The following is an 18,662-nucleotide window of genomic DNA, read 5'->3' as shown; positions in this document are numbered from 1 at the left end:
AGCCCCTGCAGGCCCCGCAGTGTGGGGGGCCCCAAGCTCTACGAGGCCCTCTCTGTACAGTATTCAGGCCTGCGAGCTTCCGAGTATGTCCGGAAGGGGGCCCCTCCTTGCACTTTGCAGGGAGGCCCCATCATGTTTCGTTACGCCACTGTCACTACTCTGCATGAAAGGGGCATGTTACTGTGGGTGTTTCTACGCAACACCTGTGGATTTTGTCGCATTCCAAGATTTAAAAGGCTTCGTAAATCTGGGCATAATTCAGATTCTGACACAACGAGGAGAAATACCTTTATTTCTCCTCATTTTTAGCTCTTACTGTGTGCTGCATTATGCAGCACACATATAAAGTGGAAAACGTCATTAATGATTGTTTTTGTACAGGAAGTTGTCCCTTCCTGCCAAAAACAATAATTCCTGCAACGCAAGCACCCTTGCACCCTGCATTGGCGCTAAGCTGCCAATTGTGCACCAGCACAGAGGAAAGCACAGGGATGCGTTGTATTGCTGTAAATACAACGCATCCCTGCACTTTCCTAATGGTGCAGAATATGGCTTGCAGCACCACGCTGGGTCATTTTCTAATAAATATCAACCCCCCCCCCCCGTGGTGTGATTGACAGGGGCGGTGTCAAAAGCTATGTGACAAAACCAAGAGCACTACTCCTTTCTGGGTCAATAAGTACCAATGAGTTGTCTCCCCCGTAAATAACTTTGCTACTTTAAACCTGACCATTGGAATTACAGGTGCTATCCATGCCAAAGGACAGAGCCTAAGCATACCTGCCTACTTGAGGCTGGTATAGCGTTTATTCCTCAGTCTGCTGAATGTGCGTTGCTTAAGTAACACAATAATCCTTTCTCAACCACAGCACAACTCTTGCATTGACTGAACTTACCATGGCTTCATGAATTACCTGTTCCTGCAATTTTCTAAGAGGAATACTAGCTTCCTTCCTTTCTACGACGAAGAAAGTTCACATTTTAGACTTATTTGTCAACGACTTATGGTCCCAGCATTATCACCAATTGAAGGTCTGATGCCACCATGACCCTAGATTGGGGTCCCCTGCAGGCCTAGAGCGTACACTCTGGGCATCCTGACCTAGACCATTTGCAAATCTTGTATACCCCTGGCTGATACTCCCTTTCTACTAGAAGCCATAGGTCTTGTGTGGAGTGGTAATACACAGTCCCAGCATTGCAGGAGAGGTGACACTCCAAATGCCTCTGCGCATCTTCTTCTAACACTGCCTTTGTTGAAATTGTGGTGAATTCTGTGAGGTTCACATTACTTTGGGACGGACCAACTGAATTACACTTTTCTACCCTCCAGGTCTGCTGTCCCGGAATTTGGCCCTTCCATTAAGACTACGGAGAAGAAAAAAAGACCTCCAATATTTGAGAGAATGGGATCTGGAACTATTTTGTCCCTTGAAGGCAAAGTAAAGCCTTCAAAAATCTGATTAAACTGTAGAGAAAAACTAAGAATCAATAACTGAGAGCGGGGAAATGGAAACTATTTTCTCTTTCTAACGCAAAGACAGGCCGGGTGGTTACCTACCTCTACACACTGCACACATCTCCACTTCTTAAGGTATTATGGGCTTAAGGCTTGTTTTATGGTTGTTTTTTACCTGCCCTATTCTAAAAGTTAGAGATAGTCAAATTCCTTTACAAAGAAATATCAATGATTGGGCAGTGTCCTTTTATTGTGTCAGACTGCAGTTTCATACTGTACCTGGACCAAAATATAGGGCAACTCCTAGGGCAATTACCTTAAGCGATCACTGTGGAACATTTCTCTTTTTAAATAACTGCACACAGGTAAATCCTTTCAAAAGAAGGACACATCGAACATAAAATTCCAAAGCATGTTAAAACCTTTCTGAAACATACATTCTTAGGCCACAATCAAGAGATATACTATAAAGAAGCCATATTCTATGTCTCGGCTTTGGTTCTATACCTTGAAAACAGGTATTGTCTCCCTTAAACGTTTGAGTATCAATACCAAGAGACCATGAACATATCTACTTGACTTGCATAAGAAACAAATGAATACAGTATCAACTTTCGAAACAAAAAAAGGAATCATGGTACGTATGCAAAATCTGATGCTACTATTTTTGGATACTCCAATTTGATGGTAGATGTACATAGGGACTATATTTCAATCTTCACCTGAACCCAATAGTATGATGGCATTCTTACCTGAGCATATTTGTGTAGGTTCATATATATGCTTTGCAAACTATTGCTTGCACACCCAATTCTAATTAGTAGACGTTATATTACCACACACTAACTACACTGAAGTCCTTTAAAAAAACTGGCTGTTAAAGACACTCTTCACAAATGAGGGTGGTGAAAAAAGAGTAAACACTACAATGAACTGCCAGGAAATATAGGGATTTCTAACTAAAAAGCCCACAATTGTCACCTTTCACTCACCTGAAAAATTATCAAGGTGTTTTGCTTTTCCACCCAAAGGTGACATGAGTGAATTAAGTTCAATGCACCAACACTCGAATATGAAAGACAAGTTTTTGTAGCCCTGCAGAACTCCACCCAATATACAGTTGAAGTGGCGCCAATTCTTTTGGGTTACTAACAGTCCCTAAACAGGGATCCAGGGACACTGAGATGATCAGAAACAGACGTTTTTTATTCTCTTAAATCACACACACACAAGATGCACTTAGAAGACAATTTAACTAAAAAGCACATTAATTGCAACCCTGTTGCCCAACATATTTAAAATAACCACACAGAACATGATTAAAACAGCACTAATACATGTTGCAAACAACAAGGATAAAATGGACAATTCTAACATGTTAAAATGTCATTTAAAAACCTAACACCCTAAAATATACTTCTATGCGCTACACTAGGAGAGCATGGAAATTATAACTTGCCTCTAGATTTTCTTATGGAGGATGATCAGTTTTTACTTACCTGTAAACAGGTGGCTCTCTAGTATTGGTGTATTTCATAGATTCACATGCTTGAATATTCCCCGTCGTCAAAGTGGGAGTCCCACGGTAAATAAAATAGCAATAAAATACTAATAACATATGTTTGTAAAAACATAACACATAAAATACACACTAGAAAAAGTTGTAAATACCAAATCATAATTCCTACATAGGAATACATGGTAGGAGAGAAAATACACTTGTAACATATCCCTGTCATTATGTTAGTCCAAACTACAGCCAATCAGGTGCAAGCACCCCTCCAGAACCTTCTCCTCAGAGCTCAGTCCCTCAGATTTTCATAGCACAAGAGTGACCAAAGAGTCTATGAGGAGAAGCGAGCCTCTGAGGGGAGGTGGGTGGGTCGCATGTGAATCTATGAAAGACACCAATACTGGAGAACCACCTGTTTACAGGTAAGAAACAATTGTTCTTCTCCAGTATTAGGGTGACTTTCATAGATTCACATGCTTGAATAGAATAGTGAGCAGTAGTAGCCGGTGTGATGCTCAAACCAGTTATGCATAAGCATGTATAAAACTCAAAGAGACATAATAAAGTTATGCAAGTAATCACAACAGCCATATAAAACCATAAAGGTGGGGGGAAGACAGAGGCTCACCTTAGTTAAAAAGATTGCGAAGCACTGCCTGTCCCACTGCCGTATCAGCTCCGTTGATGGCCTCCAGGCAGTATTGTTTGGTGAAAGTGTGCCTGCTCGAACACGTGGCTGCTCGGCAAATTTGATGGAGCGGTACACCAGCAAAGAGGGCAGTAGAGGATGACTTAGCCCTGGTAGAATGAGCCCTCACTGTAGACTGTAGAGGCCTGCCGGCTTTCTGATGGCAGAAGACAATTGCGGAAGAAATCCAACGTGCAATAGTTGGCTTGGTAACAGGATGTCCTTTGCGCATGCGTCCATAGGCAATGAACAGTTGATCGGACTTGCGAAAGGGCGCCGTCCTGTTGATGTAAAATTTATGGCATCTTTTAATGTCCAGGGAATGTAAGCGTTGTTCTGCCGGAGATTGAGGATTGGCAAAGAAAGTTTTTAAGAAAACAGGTTCATTAATGTGAAAATCAGTGGGCACCTTAAGCAGAAACGCTGGGTTGGTGCGAAGCACTACATAGTCCGATTTGAATTGGAGGAAAGGAGGCTTAATGGTGAAAGCGTGAATATCAGTCAAACGTCGTGAGGAGTTTAGAGCAAGAAGAAGGGCCACCTTCCAGGTCAGAAACTTTAAATCCGCTTTGTGGATAGGTTCGAATGGTGCCTTCATTAATTGTGCCAAAACAACATTGAGATGCCAGGTAGGAGGAGGACGCCGAATGGGCGGGAACTTCCTGAATAATCCTTTGAAAAATTGTCGAATGACTCTGGAAGAGCAGAGCGAGGAGGAGCCATCTTGACGGAAACAAGAAATTGCCGCCAAGAAAACTCTCAAAGTGGAATGGGAAAGTCCTGACTGAGCCAGTTGTAAAAAGAACGGCAGCAGCTGAGATGGCGTGGAATGAACATGATGGATGTTGTTAGCTGCGCGCCAGTGACAGAACCTCTTCCACTTGAGCTTGTAACTCTTAACTGTAGACGGAGCTCTCGCATGAGTAAGAATGTCCCTGCATTCTGGCGAAATACTCAAATGGGCATATTCAAGGTGCTCAGGTTCCATGCCGATAATTTCTGAGAGGAGGGGTCCGGATGACAAATCTGACCCTTGTCCATCGTGAGAAGGTCCGTTCGAGGATGAAGGATGATGGGCTCGCACTGTGAGAGGAGAAGCAGCTCCGAGAACCACACTTTTCGAGGCCATCTGGGAGCGATCAGGGGAATGTGGCAAGGCTGTCTCCGCATTTTCCACAATACACGAGGCACCAGTGTAGTGTAGTTCCTATTTTCCCTATAGGCCCTGCGCATTGGAATAACATAAACAGTAGTATAGACATAGAAGTGCGGTCTTCCAGGTCTCTACTGACTATGCTAAACTTAATTGGGTTTGTTACCAACTAGCTCAGAGGTCACTGGAAACTTTCTTGACTGAATAGGAAGTGATCAGCTTCCCTGGTACAGACAAGAAGGGATTCAGTTTTCCAACAAACGCATAAACATGACAACTTTGCTCCTTAGAATAAGAGTCAATCTCTAGAGTCGTGTGAAACAATAGACAGTTATTTTACTCAGTCAGTTGTGCAGATTACTTTCACCAAGATGCAGAGAATAGAGAGATGGGCGTTTTCAATAAAAAGGTATTATTTATTGAACAGTCTTTCTTCTCATGCAAGAGAAATGAATTGCCACAATTGCAAGACTAGTTATTATAAAAAGTGCGTACAGTAAAATGAGGATTGCGAAATAGTACTGTAAAAGCATTGATATGGTTTCTTAGCCATACAATGGTTAAAATGAATAAAATATATACATTCATATATACATTTGACTAACGTACTCAACTGGTGCTTCTAACTACGCCTACCCCAGTGTACCTGACCTAAGCCTAATACTTGGGAGGGAGTAAGTAAGTAGCAGTTTTAGTTAAGTTGGTTTTGCCAAGGTTTGCTTCAAGAATTCTCTATAAGGGTTTAGTCAACACCATACCTCTGAAATAGAATGTTGGAGGTCTTGTATCTCCTTTCAGTAATCGATATCCCAGTCACTCGCAGGAGTAGGCTGGAAACGCCGGAGCTGGATTTTCTCGGCAAGAGAAAAGACAGCGTCTCTCTCAGCGCGTCAAGGAGGAGGAGGAGGGGCAGCGTCCGTGGGCAGCTTGCATCTGCTGGGCTCTGCAAGGGACAGCTGTTCTGCTCCTGTATTCACCACACCATCGCTATCATCGATGTCGTCGCGGCAGCGTTTGCTTAAGGCAACGTTGGTAATATTTATACCTGAAAGGTGCCTTGTTTGACGTAAGTTTTTGGACATAAGACGTCAATAAAGATGTCACTAGGAAGTGATCGTCTCTCAGTGCTCATTAGAGTTCTATTACTAATCAAAACATAGCAAGCGGGGCTTTCCCAGGTGGCTGAGTTTTATCTTGTTGAAGAACTCGGAGTGTAATCTAGGAATCTAAGATAGTGGCTTCTGCTGTGTCATCTGCTGTAATGAGCTGCAGAGGAAGAGATTCTGAAATGTGGCTCTGATCGTGTTAGGCCAGAGACGAGTTTCTGAAATATCGCTCTTGATCGTTTATGCCATCATAGGGGTATGAATGGATTATAGCCGTATAGGGGCATAAGGTCACAGTATTGAGCGGGGTCCTAGATTAGAACACGACACCCAATCCACGAATTTATGTCCATCAAATTACTAAAAATTAAAGCAATAAGATGCATGTGTAACATTGCCCACCTCAAAATACATATTTGCATTTGAAATGGCATATTTTGAAATACATGGAAATATAGGTACTGTACGTCTTTAAGCAGAGAAATCATTCAAAAATTATAGCATATGTAATCAGTGAACGATTTTGCGAAAAAATTACACATGAAATATCTCTTTATACAGAAAAGAAGGGCGAGATAATTTCATCACATATAAATGCATTTTGCTGTAAAATGTGCTAGAGGCTGATGTAAAGTTATTTAGTCTCTAGATCTACCTAAAAATAGAAGTTCTGTTCTTTATGAATAGGTCTACTTTAGCAAAGAATTTCGTGCCAGGAAAAAAGTAAATATGTTGGAAAATAGTTGAATTAAAAAAAAAAATTCTTGGTGAACGGGGGAATAGAGTTCCAACGCTTTTCAGTAGTTTTTGTTGATCAAAACTGAAGGCCGAATTCAGAGTTCATGGGAACGCTGTGTATCGGAATGCTTTTCAAAATTATTGTTTCTGTTCAGGGGAGAACATCATATCAGACAGGCTCTCAAAGAATTGGTCTACAAAATCAGGTGACAGTTCGACCAAGTTCGATAGTGCTGTAACTTGGCAGGTGTGAGAATGATTGCTATCATCGGTGTCTGGATCAGCAATGCTCACAGAAGGTCGTACCTGGGTGATGTTGCTTTTATTTCTTGCTCCACTGTCACCACCTAGTCGTAGCACAGGAGTCTCAACAAATGCCGTCATCAGGATTGGTAGCCGCTGGGGACAACACAATGCGTGAGCAGTTACAGGACTTAGCAAAGTATCGATATCCATTGGTACTGCTGATGGAAGTGCAAGACAGGTGTCCAACACGCATTCATCTCTGCATAGCATACATCGAAGCACAGGTAAGATGCAGGTCTGCCATATAGGTCTGAATGAAAGAAACTAGGTCATGTTCAGATCTCTCAGCCTGGCCAATCCAAGGACTCTAGTTATGCGGTCCCGGTAGCGTATTGCTAGGATCGTTTCTTCCATCCTTGGCGGAGTCATGTCTGTGTTTTGGCTTGCCATATCGGAGCAGGAGGGTCAACAATAAAATGCCTGCTACAAGTCCCAAAATCAGGGGTATGCCGCAAAACACTGAATGGAAAAATTGGAAATGATTCCCAGAATTGCTTTGAATGGTGTTAACAGTCCCGTAAAAATGGTCTTAAATACGCCTGGGATGCCTATGGCACTCGACATGTTAAGAATTTGGCTAAGAATTTCTGCGAAATGCACGGGGCAATTTGTTGATAAAAGGTCATGAATCTCTGATGTTGTCCTTGCAACTTGGAGATCATACGTCTCTTTTGATGACGTGATGGGCACTGTTGTCTGCAAAAGCACAGACTTCATTCTGCTTAAAGTATCAATTTGTATAGAAGAGACATTCAAACGAGGCCATATGGGAGTCTCGGTGTCTCCAGGGCCGTTTGCATACAGCATTTGACCATGGAAGTTACTTGTACGAGATATGCTTTCCCTGGCAAAAGGCCACAACAGCTGTGATCCGTTATTAGAATGTAACTCCCGTTCGAGAGTTGCTTAAAGAAAGGCTCTATCTGCGTTGCAGGTGTGACATGTTGGTGGCATGAAAGGTTGTTTGAATTTCCTTCACAGGCTCCGTGTAAATTAATACCTTGGCACAAAAGTATACCGCTTAGTGAATGTTTGCAGTTTTCACCACTAAGAAATACATTTTTGTTGCTGTCACTATAGCATGTGTGTGTGTATGGTAATTTCCATGCTGACTTAATGTACCCTTTACCCAAACGTTCATACTGGCCAGTCGGTATGTATTCAAGGCAATTTTTAAATCGGAAAGTTGTTATCGGAATTGTGATAATCCTGTGTATTATCCATTCAATGACAGGACTTTCTGACATTGTCAATGTTAATCTCTCAAGTTTTTCAATGCTCAGGATTGTATAGTCTGCTCCTTTCTGTGCCAAGCTGATTTGTTTATCAGTAAGGTTAAAGATGGAAAACAATGACGTTGTGTTGATTAAACGCCATGGCACATAGCCTGAACGAAGATTTTGCAGCGTCCAGCCTAACTGTACAATAGAACGCAATTGTGACTGGCCATGCTGTAACATTAGCAAGTCTTTGTCTATTATATCTATGGCAGATGATACAATACTGTCCAGTGAATATATTCTGGAGCACAGAGTCATTAACCCATTGTCCACAACAGAAAGTGATTTTTCCAAATTAATACGATCAATTTCTCGTATTTTTTCAGCTGTTTCACTTTCTGTTACTTTCCAAGTCTTGTTGTAAGCCGCATATATACTGGTCGCTATGAAATGTTTTTGACGCTGTGTGCGTGGTCCCAGAATGAAATCGCGCAAATCAGCACCATCTTTAAGTAAAGATAAGTGTTGCTTAATTTCTGCCAGTGTGGATGATTCTAGCCATTCAAGGCACAGCTTCCCTACACTGTATGTTGTTACTATCCCTGGATGTTGTCTCTGGGAGTATCTAGGGTCTGGTCTGGTCATTGCTAACCCCTGTGTTTTATTCAGGAATCTATCTTGACAGTTATTTGTGTCAATAGGCCAGATGAACCACTTTTTCCAATCAGGATGTGTTCTGTTTAGATGTAAAATTTTAGATACGTCTATTTCAATATCTGTTGTTGCATTATCAGGTATTGGCTTCGGAATAGACGGTTTGTTAAGGTCTTTAATCTTAGCTAGGCCAAGACAGGTTGTTTGGTGAATTGTGTCATTTAAAAACGTTATTTGCTCTGAGATCATGCAGGCTCGAAATAATGCTTCTAGGCCTTGTACCTGCCAATCTTTTGTACCCCAGATGGTTGTTGTTTCAATATTATTTCTCCAAAAATCACAACCAAATGTCATCATTTTTTCATAAAATGCTTCTGAATATATCAATTTAGTATTTGTCAGCATAGTTTTCAACCCTGTTTTATCCAACAGTTTATAATAAAACGTTTCTGCATCACTTGTGTTAAACCCTGAGAAGTACTGGAATTTCTCATAGAATGTTTTAGAACTGCTTTTTTTTTAGCACAATGTTTCCATTGGTTATATTTAAAAACATTTCTTGGTTGTGCAGATTTATGTAAGTAATGATCTCCGTAATGTGAGAAGCAGTACATTTGTTCATAACTACTCGAACCTTGTAAATAATCATGTTCTGTAAATCTTGCTGACAACACTAAATCAGGCATCATATTATTAATACTTTCAAAATCCCAATCATCAGAAAATGTACTTGGTTTTACAAAGTCACTTAAGGAAACCTTGAACTGGTGAGGATATTTCAGGATTTCGACCGGACCATATACTTCATAGTCAGTTTTGTCTCATACTACCCCGCCTGGTATTGGAATGGCTGTGACATTTACTGTTGACAGTTCTCTTTTCTTCACGTGGGATGATTTGTGTGGTTTGAGGACTAAGTTGATGTTCTGACTTGCTGTGTCCATTGAACTGTAATAAACTTTCCTAAAATTAAAACTAAAATTAGGCATAGTAGGAGTATAAGTACCCCTGAAATAATCCAATGCTCAATCAATGGTGCATCCAGATATACTTCTTTGATTTGATGAAATAGTTCTGTTGCTTTTTCTTTAAAAGTCTTTGTTTCTGGCATCACTTCAGGGTCGTTTTGATCCTCAGAAAAGTTGTCGAAGTTAATGAAGTAGCCAGAGGCAGTTCTGTCAATTGTTGGAATTGTTCTCTCAATTTGTCTTTCGGTAGCACATTCTGATGCCACGTCATTGTAGACCTGAGTTTCATGACGAACTGTTTCAATCTGTGTTTCAAGAGGCACGAGTTCCATGTCATTATTGCATAGTCCCTCTCTGTGCACTGCAGGTTTATCAAATGTGATTATTCTTTCAGTTTGAACCTCTTGAATTGTTGCAAGTTTGGGTATTCTGTTGTTTCTCGGGAGTCCACTGGGCCTACTGTTGATTATAGGCCACATGCTTGTGGTTTTACCAGGTCGATTGATACAACTCTGTTCTCCTTTCTACCAGCAAGGGGCGGTAGTACTACTGATCTTGTTCCGTTGATTGCTAAGACAGGTACTGCTTTTCTGTAAGAAGGCCCAAATTCCTTCTTCACCGCTATTTTTCTCTGACTAGATCCCCAATCTTTGGAATCCAGACAGGCCTTGCTGGGGCTGGTGGTGCCTCTTCAGTGGTAATTGGCTGTTGCTTTAACTTTATGTTGCTTATGGATTTTCTTGTTTCATTCAAGTCCTGTAAAACAGCCAAATGATCTTTGATGTCAAAGTCTTTATTCTTATCTTCTACCACTGATACCTGACTATCTAAGTCCTGAATGTACATTCTAGTTCCGAACAATAGTTCGTATGGGCTGAAACCTTTTAGAGAATTTCTTGGCAAGTTGTTTAGACTAAGCTGGACACTTATTAAATGCTTGACCCACACATCACCCAAACCTAATACCTTCGCTGTTATAGATTGCTTTATGTCCCGGTTTTTTCTTTCCACTACACTTTCCCTTCGGGCTGTGTGATGGACAAGAGTATCGCAAGCCAACGCCCATGCTGGCCATGGCCTCCTTGTAAGCTCGAGAGCTGAAAGCAGGACCCTGGTCAGAATGGAACATGGCAATTGCGTATGTGCCGATAAAGACTCGCAGATCTTTTATAACCGTTCTGGCGTCTGCCGAGCGCTGGGGCCACATCCATATGAATCTCGTACAGGAATCCACTGCGACCATGATATATTTATAGTTGCCGTCCCTTTGTAAGGGACCACAGTGGTCCAGGTAAACGCATGCTAATGGTTTATCTGAGATGAGAAGGGGTGTCTGTGCTGGTCGTTTTACTGTTGATACTTTCATTCTTTGGCATATTTCGCATTCTAATACATACTTCTTAGTTTGTATTCTCATGCGAGGCCACCAATATCTCTGTTTTAATAGTGATATTGTTGCGGAAACGCCAGCGTGTGCAGAAACAAGCCCTTCGTGTGCTGCTTTAATTAGTCCTAACCTGTGTCCCATGTTTGGAATTACTCTATCCCCCACTCCAGGGATTTGAGCAAAAGGAACATTATTCGTATCTGTTAAATATAAGTACTTCTCTGGAAAGCCTTTTGGGAGTGTTTTTTTATCATCTTTTACTGACGCACTGACAGCTTGTAGAATGTCGCTGTCTATTTTTGTTTGTGACCGAGTAATCGCAGCTACGGAAGCTGTTTGCACAGCTGCCTTCGCGGCTTCATCAGCCAATGAATTCCCTGCAACGTGAACGCCATCACGTTGATGACTCAGAGTGTGTATCACATGAGTCTTTTGTAGTTCCTTCTGTAAAAGAACTACTTGTTCCCAAAGCCTTTTATGCTTGATTGTGCCACCTTTTGCTTCTTTGAAACCATTTTCCACCCAATTCTGCAAGTATTCATTATAAGATTGTACGCAATAATATGAATCGCACACTATGAGTGTGGGGAATTCGCGATCGGTATTTTCTAGCGCCATCTTAAATGCTACCAATTCAGCTCGTTGAGCTGAACAATCTCCTAGAGATTGTGTTTTAGTGACCATTGGTCTAAATTTTCCTTTGTGCCAACGACCTTTAACAATCGCGCACGCAGCACTGTTAGCTTGTTTGCCCCCAACTGCGGGTTGTGCTGATCCGTCAGTATATATGATACTTCCGTATTCTTCTAGAGGCAGGATTTCAATTGGCAGAGGACATTCATATTCATATTGTAAAAATTCCTATGTCTTTAAGTTAGGATCAAATTCGTAAACTACGTCTGTTGCAGCAAGAGAATTAACCCACTGGATCCATCTCGGATGCAAAGTTTTAGCATTAGGAATGCTCGCTTTAGTTACCGCTTCCAAAGCCGGTATGGGTGTAACGATTATTATTCGTTTACCTGCTGCTAGGGCCCTTTCTTTTGCTACAGCAGTCTGAACCGCAGTTCGGATTTTTTCCGTTGAACTGAATTTTATTTCAGCTTTTGTGTACAAATGTGATTTGTAAGCAATTGGTACCGTTTCTCCCTCATTAGAGGTCAGGTACGTGAATCCGCATCTTCCTGGGATGACTCGGATTACAAGGTTGCGTGTGTTATCACGTGTTTCTAATTTTGTTTTTGCTAACATGTCTGTTTGCAATGATCTCAAAATTTCTGCGTGTTTTTGAGTCCAAGTGATTGGTTTAAAATCAGGTTTAATTAGTTCGTAGAGAATTTAGGATGCAAGTTCTTCCGAAATTCAGAAAGCCTAGAATCGATTGTAAGTTCTTCAGCGTTTTTGGTGCTTGGAGTACAGCGCACTTCTCTAAGAAGTTGTCCGCTAGGCTTTTTCCTCCTCTTGATAATTCGTATCCTAAAAATAATACTGTCAGATGGGCAATTCGGGACTTTTTGAAGTTGAATTTGTAACCCTCTGCTGCGAACCCAAGTATTATGGTGTTCACTCTTTTCAAGTGAGTCTCCAAGTCGTCGTCTGTGAGATAGATGTCATCGACATATGATAATGCCTCATCATCATATATTTGTAGTAACTCTGTTACTCTGGCTGAAAATAGTCCTGGGCTGTTCTTGAATCCCTGTGGGAGCCTACAGAAATTATTCTGTGACCCCATTACTGAGAAAGTGGTCAAGTATCTGCTTTCTGGTGCAATATTTTGACAAAAGAAACCATTAGATATGTCTAATGTCGTTTTATATTTTTTCCAAACTATGTTATTCATTAGTGCAGCACTATGCGAATTTTGAACTGCAAATGTTTTGCAACATGATTTAAGGTGTCTGTAGTCCAAAACTAGACGATATGAATTGTCTGGTTTGGAGACAGGAAACAAAGGATTGTTCATTTGAGAGGTGCATGTTTCAATCACCCATTGGTATTCAAGTTGATCTAAAATCTCCCTGGCTTGTTTTTTAGCTTCTTGCTTAATGGGATGCTGCCTTTGTGCAGTCGGTTGATTTTTTAACTGGATTTTGTGAGGAGGAGAGTCCTCATCCCATCCTACATGATTTTTATATAGTGCTGGTGCCTGGGCTACTGCCCATTTCCTTGCATATATATTTAGTGTGATTCGGAATGTGATTCGAGAAGGCAGGCATAATCATTTCTTCGCCACGAGGGCACTCCCTGACAAACTCCGGGGGCCAATCTTTTTCAGCTAACAGAATGTCATAGCCTTTTGAGAGTTTATCCCAAAATAGACCCCTTATTTTCCTAGTCTTATCACCCTCTATACGCAATGTTATTTCGTATATCTTGTGGGGCTCGCTAACTCTGGTGTCGGCAGTTTCTACTTGAATGTATTTATTCGTGTCCACTGTCTCCAGATGACTCATCAGGATCTTGCGAGCTATGGTGATTTCTGCTGCATTGTCTAACATTGTCTGTGCCCACTCCCCGTTTTTCAACTGTGTCCTCAGTATTCTCGACATGTTCGATTACTCTAATACTGGATACCTTCTTTCTTGGAAATTGAGATTTTTTACTTTGAGCAAGTTCCTTGTCTTTGGACTTGGTGTGCTCTCCTGGGTCTGACCGTCCTCTTCTTTCCTATTTCTGCGAAAAAGATCGAGAGGGACGTGTATCAATACTTTGATATCTATCAGGCTTCTTCAAATTATCCCTATTTCTAAGGTTATATCTTTTCTCAGAGGGCTCCCTCTGGGGAGACTGGTGTTCTCGAGTCGGAGTTCTTTCCCTCCGCCGAGGAGACCTTCCTCTGGACTGGAAAACTTTTTCCTTGGGAGTGGATTGTTTATTTCCATCCCAGCTCTTTTTAGGAGTGTTTGAATTATTTTTAATAAATAATTTTACTGGATTTTCGAGCAGTTGGGGTTTTACTGGTTTTCCACCCAAGCTGTCTCTACCTAGTTCTTCATAACATTTTTCTATAATTCTGGCAAGCTCAATTGGTTGATCTGTTATATCTGTTTCTTTCAATTTCTGGCGGATCGTTTTATCCTCCATTGCCAATTGAACTAACTCTCTACATGCCTTTGTTAATTCTCTTATTTTAACTAAGAGTTCTTCACTTGACATTTTATCAATGTCTGGATGTGGGGTGTAGCTGGCTAGAACCGGCCACGTTGCTCTTGGTCTACCTAGTGGACCGAGCCTGGTAATATGATCATTGTGTTTTAGGGCGCCTTTAAACCAGAGCAGGTGCTCTTGGTATTTTAATGGGATTTCAATCTCCTCGAAAGGAGCGTACTCTTCCGGTGGATCCCCTATTTTGTAAAAGTGGAACTTTTATCCAAGAATAGAATACCTCTGTCTGCCGATATTTGTGTGCCTCTATCACGAAGACGACTGTGCCACCTTGTGTGGTCAGTCCATTTTCTATAAGTTTTGACGTTATAGTTTTTCTTATGTTGACCGGGATGATTATTGCACCCGGTTCAGTAGTCCCTGTACCATCGGGACCCTGCTGAGTCGCATTTACTGCGGCATCAACTATTCCGTTTTCAGTGTCTGACATTTTATTGTTAGGAAACTTTTGCAGAGCAGGTCTCCAAGGAGACAAAGATTAGGTGCACAATATTTTGGTACACTGTATCCTTCAACGTTGAATAAACCAGAGCTTTACATAGGAATCTCTTCCTACTAAGTTCAGGCTGATTTTAACCTTTCACCCACTCCAGACGTCTATTGGAGTATTTACGGTAGAAAGGGGTCTGTGTGAAAAATGCACGACTGAGTTACTCTAACGTCTTGCGTTAGTTTTATCGCCTTACCAAACGTTGGGCGCCATGTAGTGTAGTTCCTATTTTCCCTATAGGCCCTGCGCATTGGAATAACATAAACAGTAGTATAGACGTAGAAGTGCGGTCTTCCAGGTCTCTACTGACTATGCTAAACTTAATTGGGTTTGTTACCAACTAGCTCTGAGGTCACTGGAAACTTTCTTGACTGAATAGGAAGTGATCAGCTTCCCTGGTACAGACAAGAAGGGATTCAGTTTTCCAACAACCGCATAAACATGACAACTTTGCTCCTTAGAATAAGAGTCAATCTCTAGAGTCGTGTGAAACAATAGACAGTTATTTTACTCAGTCAGTTGTGCAGATTACTTTCACCAAGATGCAGAGAATAGAGAGACGGGCGTTTTCAATAAAAAGGTATTATTATTGAACAGTCTTTCTTCTCATGCAAGAGAAATGATTTGCCACAATTGCAAGACTAGTTATTATAAAAAGTGCGTACAGTAAAATGAGGATTGCGAAATAGTACTGTAAAAGCATTGATATGGTTTCTTAGCCATACAATGGTTAAAATGAACAAAATATATACATTCATATATACATTTGACTAACGTACTCAACTGGTGCTTCTAACTACGCCTACCCCAGTGTACCCGACCTAAGCCTAATACTTGGGAGGGAGTAAGTAAGTAGCAGTTTTAGTTAAGTTGGTTTTGCCAAGGTTTGCTTCAAGAATTCTCTCTAAGGGTTTAGTCAACACCATACCTCTGAAATAGAATGTTGGAGGTCTTGTATCTCCTTTCAGGAATCGATATCCCAGTCACTCGCAAGAGTAGGCTGGAAACGCCGGAGCTGGATTTTCTCGGCAAGAGAAAAGACAGCGTCTCTCTCAGCGCGTCAAGGAGGAGGAGGAGGAGGAGGGGCAGCGACCGTGGGCAGCTTGCAGCTGCTGGGCTCTGCAAGGGACAGCTGTTCTGCTCCTGTATTCACCACACCATCGCTATCATCGATGTCGTCGCGGCCGCGTTTGTTTAAGGCAACGTTGGTAATATTTATACCTGAAAGGTGCCTTGTTTGACGTACGTTTTTGGACATAAGACGTCAATAAAGATGTCACTAGGAAGTGATCGTCTCTCAGTGCTCATTAGAGTTCTATTACTAATCAAAACATAGCAAGCGGGGCTTTCCCAGGTTGCTGAGTTTTATCTTGTTGAAGAACTCGGAGTGTAATCTAGGAATCTAAGATAGTGGCTTCTGCTGTGTCATCTGTTGTAATGAGCTGCAGAGGAAGAGATTCTGAAATGTGGCTCTGATCGTGTTAGGCCAGAGACGAGTTTCTGAAATATCGCTCTTGATCGTTTATGCCATCATAGGGGTATGAATGGATTATAGCCGTATAGGGGCATAAGGTCACAGTATTGATCGGGGTCCTAGATTAGAACACAACACCAGCGGAATCGGAGGAAAGGCGTAGGCGAATAGATCGAACCAGTTCATCAAAAGGGCATTCCTGCACGATCCGTGGTGGGGATGCCAACTTGGGTAAGATGGGCATTTCTGGTTCTCCGGGGTCGCAAAGAGATCCAAGGGCAGATGACCTCACAGTCGAAAGACTGAGTCGAGAGTTGGCTGATGTAACTCCCACTCGTGGGTCGAAGACGCAGACCTGCTGAGGGAATCCGCTAGGATGTTGGAGATGCCTGGTAGGTGAACTGCGGCCAGGGTAATTTGGGGACTGAGTGCCCAATCCAAGATCTTCTGAGCCAGTCGAGACAGGAGATTTGGTTCCACTCTGCTTGTTGACATAGTGCATTCTGGTTGTATTGTCCCTTTGGATAAGCACCGATTCTCCCTGGATCAGACGATGGAATGATTTGAGTGCCAGAAAAATGGCCATCAATTCCAGCCTGTTTATGTGCCAAGAGCGCTGAGACAGAGTCCACTTGCCCTTTATAGACAGCCCTTGAAGGTGCGCGCCCCATCCGTCCAAGGAGGCGTCCGTGGTCAGAATAAGTTCTGGAGCGGTGGAGAGGAACAAGGTCCCTGCTGCAATATTGGACGGTTGCGCCCACCACTTGAGAGCCGCCTTCATACGAGCGGTTACACAGATCAGGTCGTTGAAAGAGCCGGTGACCTGACGCCACTGTCTGTCCAATTCCTTTTGGACGGGGCGGGTCTTTAGCCTGCAATTTGAGATGAGAGAGATGCATGATGACACCATCCCCTGAAATGACTTCAAGATCCGGACTGAAACGGACTGTTTTGAACAAATAAGAGCCACCAGGCGGAGAATCTTCAGCTGACGCTTGTGAGACACGAATGCTTTGGCCAGTGACATATCCAGAGTGGCACCTAGAAAGTTTCTGCAGGGAGCTGGGTCGACCTGCGACTTCTCGGCATAGATGGAAAGACCGAGGGAGCGAAAGACGTCCTGACAGAGTTGAGTATCCCGAGACAGCTGGCTGCGAGATTGTGATTTTATGAGGCAATCGTCCAGGTATGGAAAAATTTGGACGCCCTGCAGACACAGGTAAGCCACCCCTGGAGCCAAAACTTTTGTGAAGACACGAGGGGCGGAGCGTAGGCCGAAAGGCAACACCCTGAACTGAAAGTCTCTCCGTCCCACCCGGAAGCGCAAGTACTTCCGATGCCGTGGAAGAATTGGCACATGAAAATAGGCGTCCTGGAGGTCGATGGTGGTCATGAAGTCATCCTTGGAGAGAAGACGCAAGATCTCCACGAGCGTTAGCATGCGGAAGGATTGGCACTTGCGGTACTTGTTCAGTGCTTTTAAAATCCAGGATCGGACGCCAATCTCCTGTCTTCTTGAGGATTAGGAAAAAACGGGAATAGACTTGGGAACCACTTCGATGGCACCTTTTTGGATCATAATACGAATGTGCTTGAAAAGTTCTTTGAGGTGGGCTGGAGGCGGGCCAGATGGAGGAGTGTGAGGAGGAAATTTGACGAACTCTAGAGCATGGCCCTTTGCTACTGTAGTGTAGTTCCTATTGTCCCTATAGGCCCTGCGCATTGGAACAACAAACAGCAGTGTAGACGTAGGACTGCGGTCTTCTAGGTCTCTACTGACTATGTTAGACTTAATTTAGGTTTGTGCCAGCTAGCTCAGAGGTCACTGGAAACTATCTTGACTGAATAGGAAGTGATCAGCTTCCCTGGCTCAGACAAGAAGGGATTCAGCTTCCGACAACCGCATAAACATGACAACTTTGCTCCCCAGAATAAGAGTCAATCTCTAGAGTCGTGTGAAACAATAGAAAGCAGTGCAGATTTGATTTCACCAGGGTGCAGAGAATAGAGAGACGGGCGTTTTCAATAAAAGAGATTATTTATTGAGCAGTCTTCTTTCTCATGCAAGAGAAATGAATTGCCACAATTGCAAGACTTGTTATAATGAAAAGTGGTACAGTAAAAGGAGTATTACGAAATAATACTGTAAAAGCATTGATATGGTTTCTGAGCCATAAGATAGTTAAAAATGAATAAAATATATACATTCATATATACATTGGCTAATGACCTCAACTGGTGCTTCTAACTACGCCTACCCCGGTGTACCTGACCTAAGCCTAATACGTGGGAGGGAGTAAGTAAGTAGCAGTTTAAGTTAAGTTGGTTTTGCCAAGAG

General features: G+C 42.3%; 1 protein-coding gene across 8 annotated transcripts in view; it reads right to left on the bottom strand.

Moving 5' to 3' along the window:
- Nucleotides 1-18,662, bottom strand: part of ARSG (arylsulfatase G) — a 2,325,381-nt gene that overhangs the window by 1,013,829 nt on the left and 1,292,890 nt on the right. The window lies entirely within an intron of this gene.

Source organism: Lissotriton vulgaris, chromosome 7 (genome assembly GCF_964263255.1).
Source record: "Lissotriton vulgaris chromosome 7, aLisVul1.2, whole genome shotgun sequence".
NCBI lineage: Eukaryota > Metazoa > Chordata > Amphibia > Caudata > Salamandridae > Lissotriton > Lissotriton vulgaris.
Note: the sequence above shows the minus strand (reverse complement) of the source record. Positions and strands in the feature narration are given on the sequence as shown.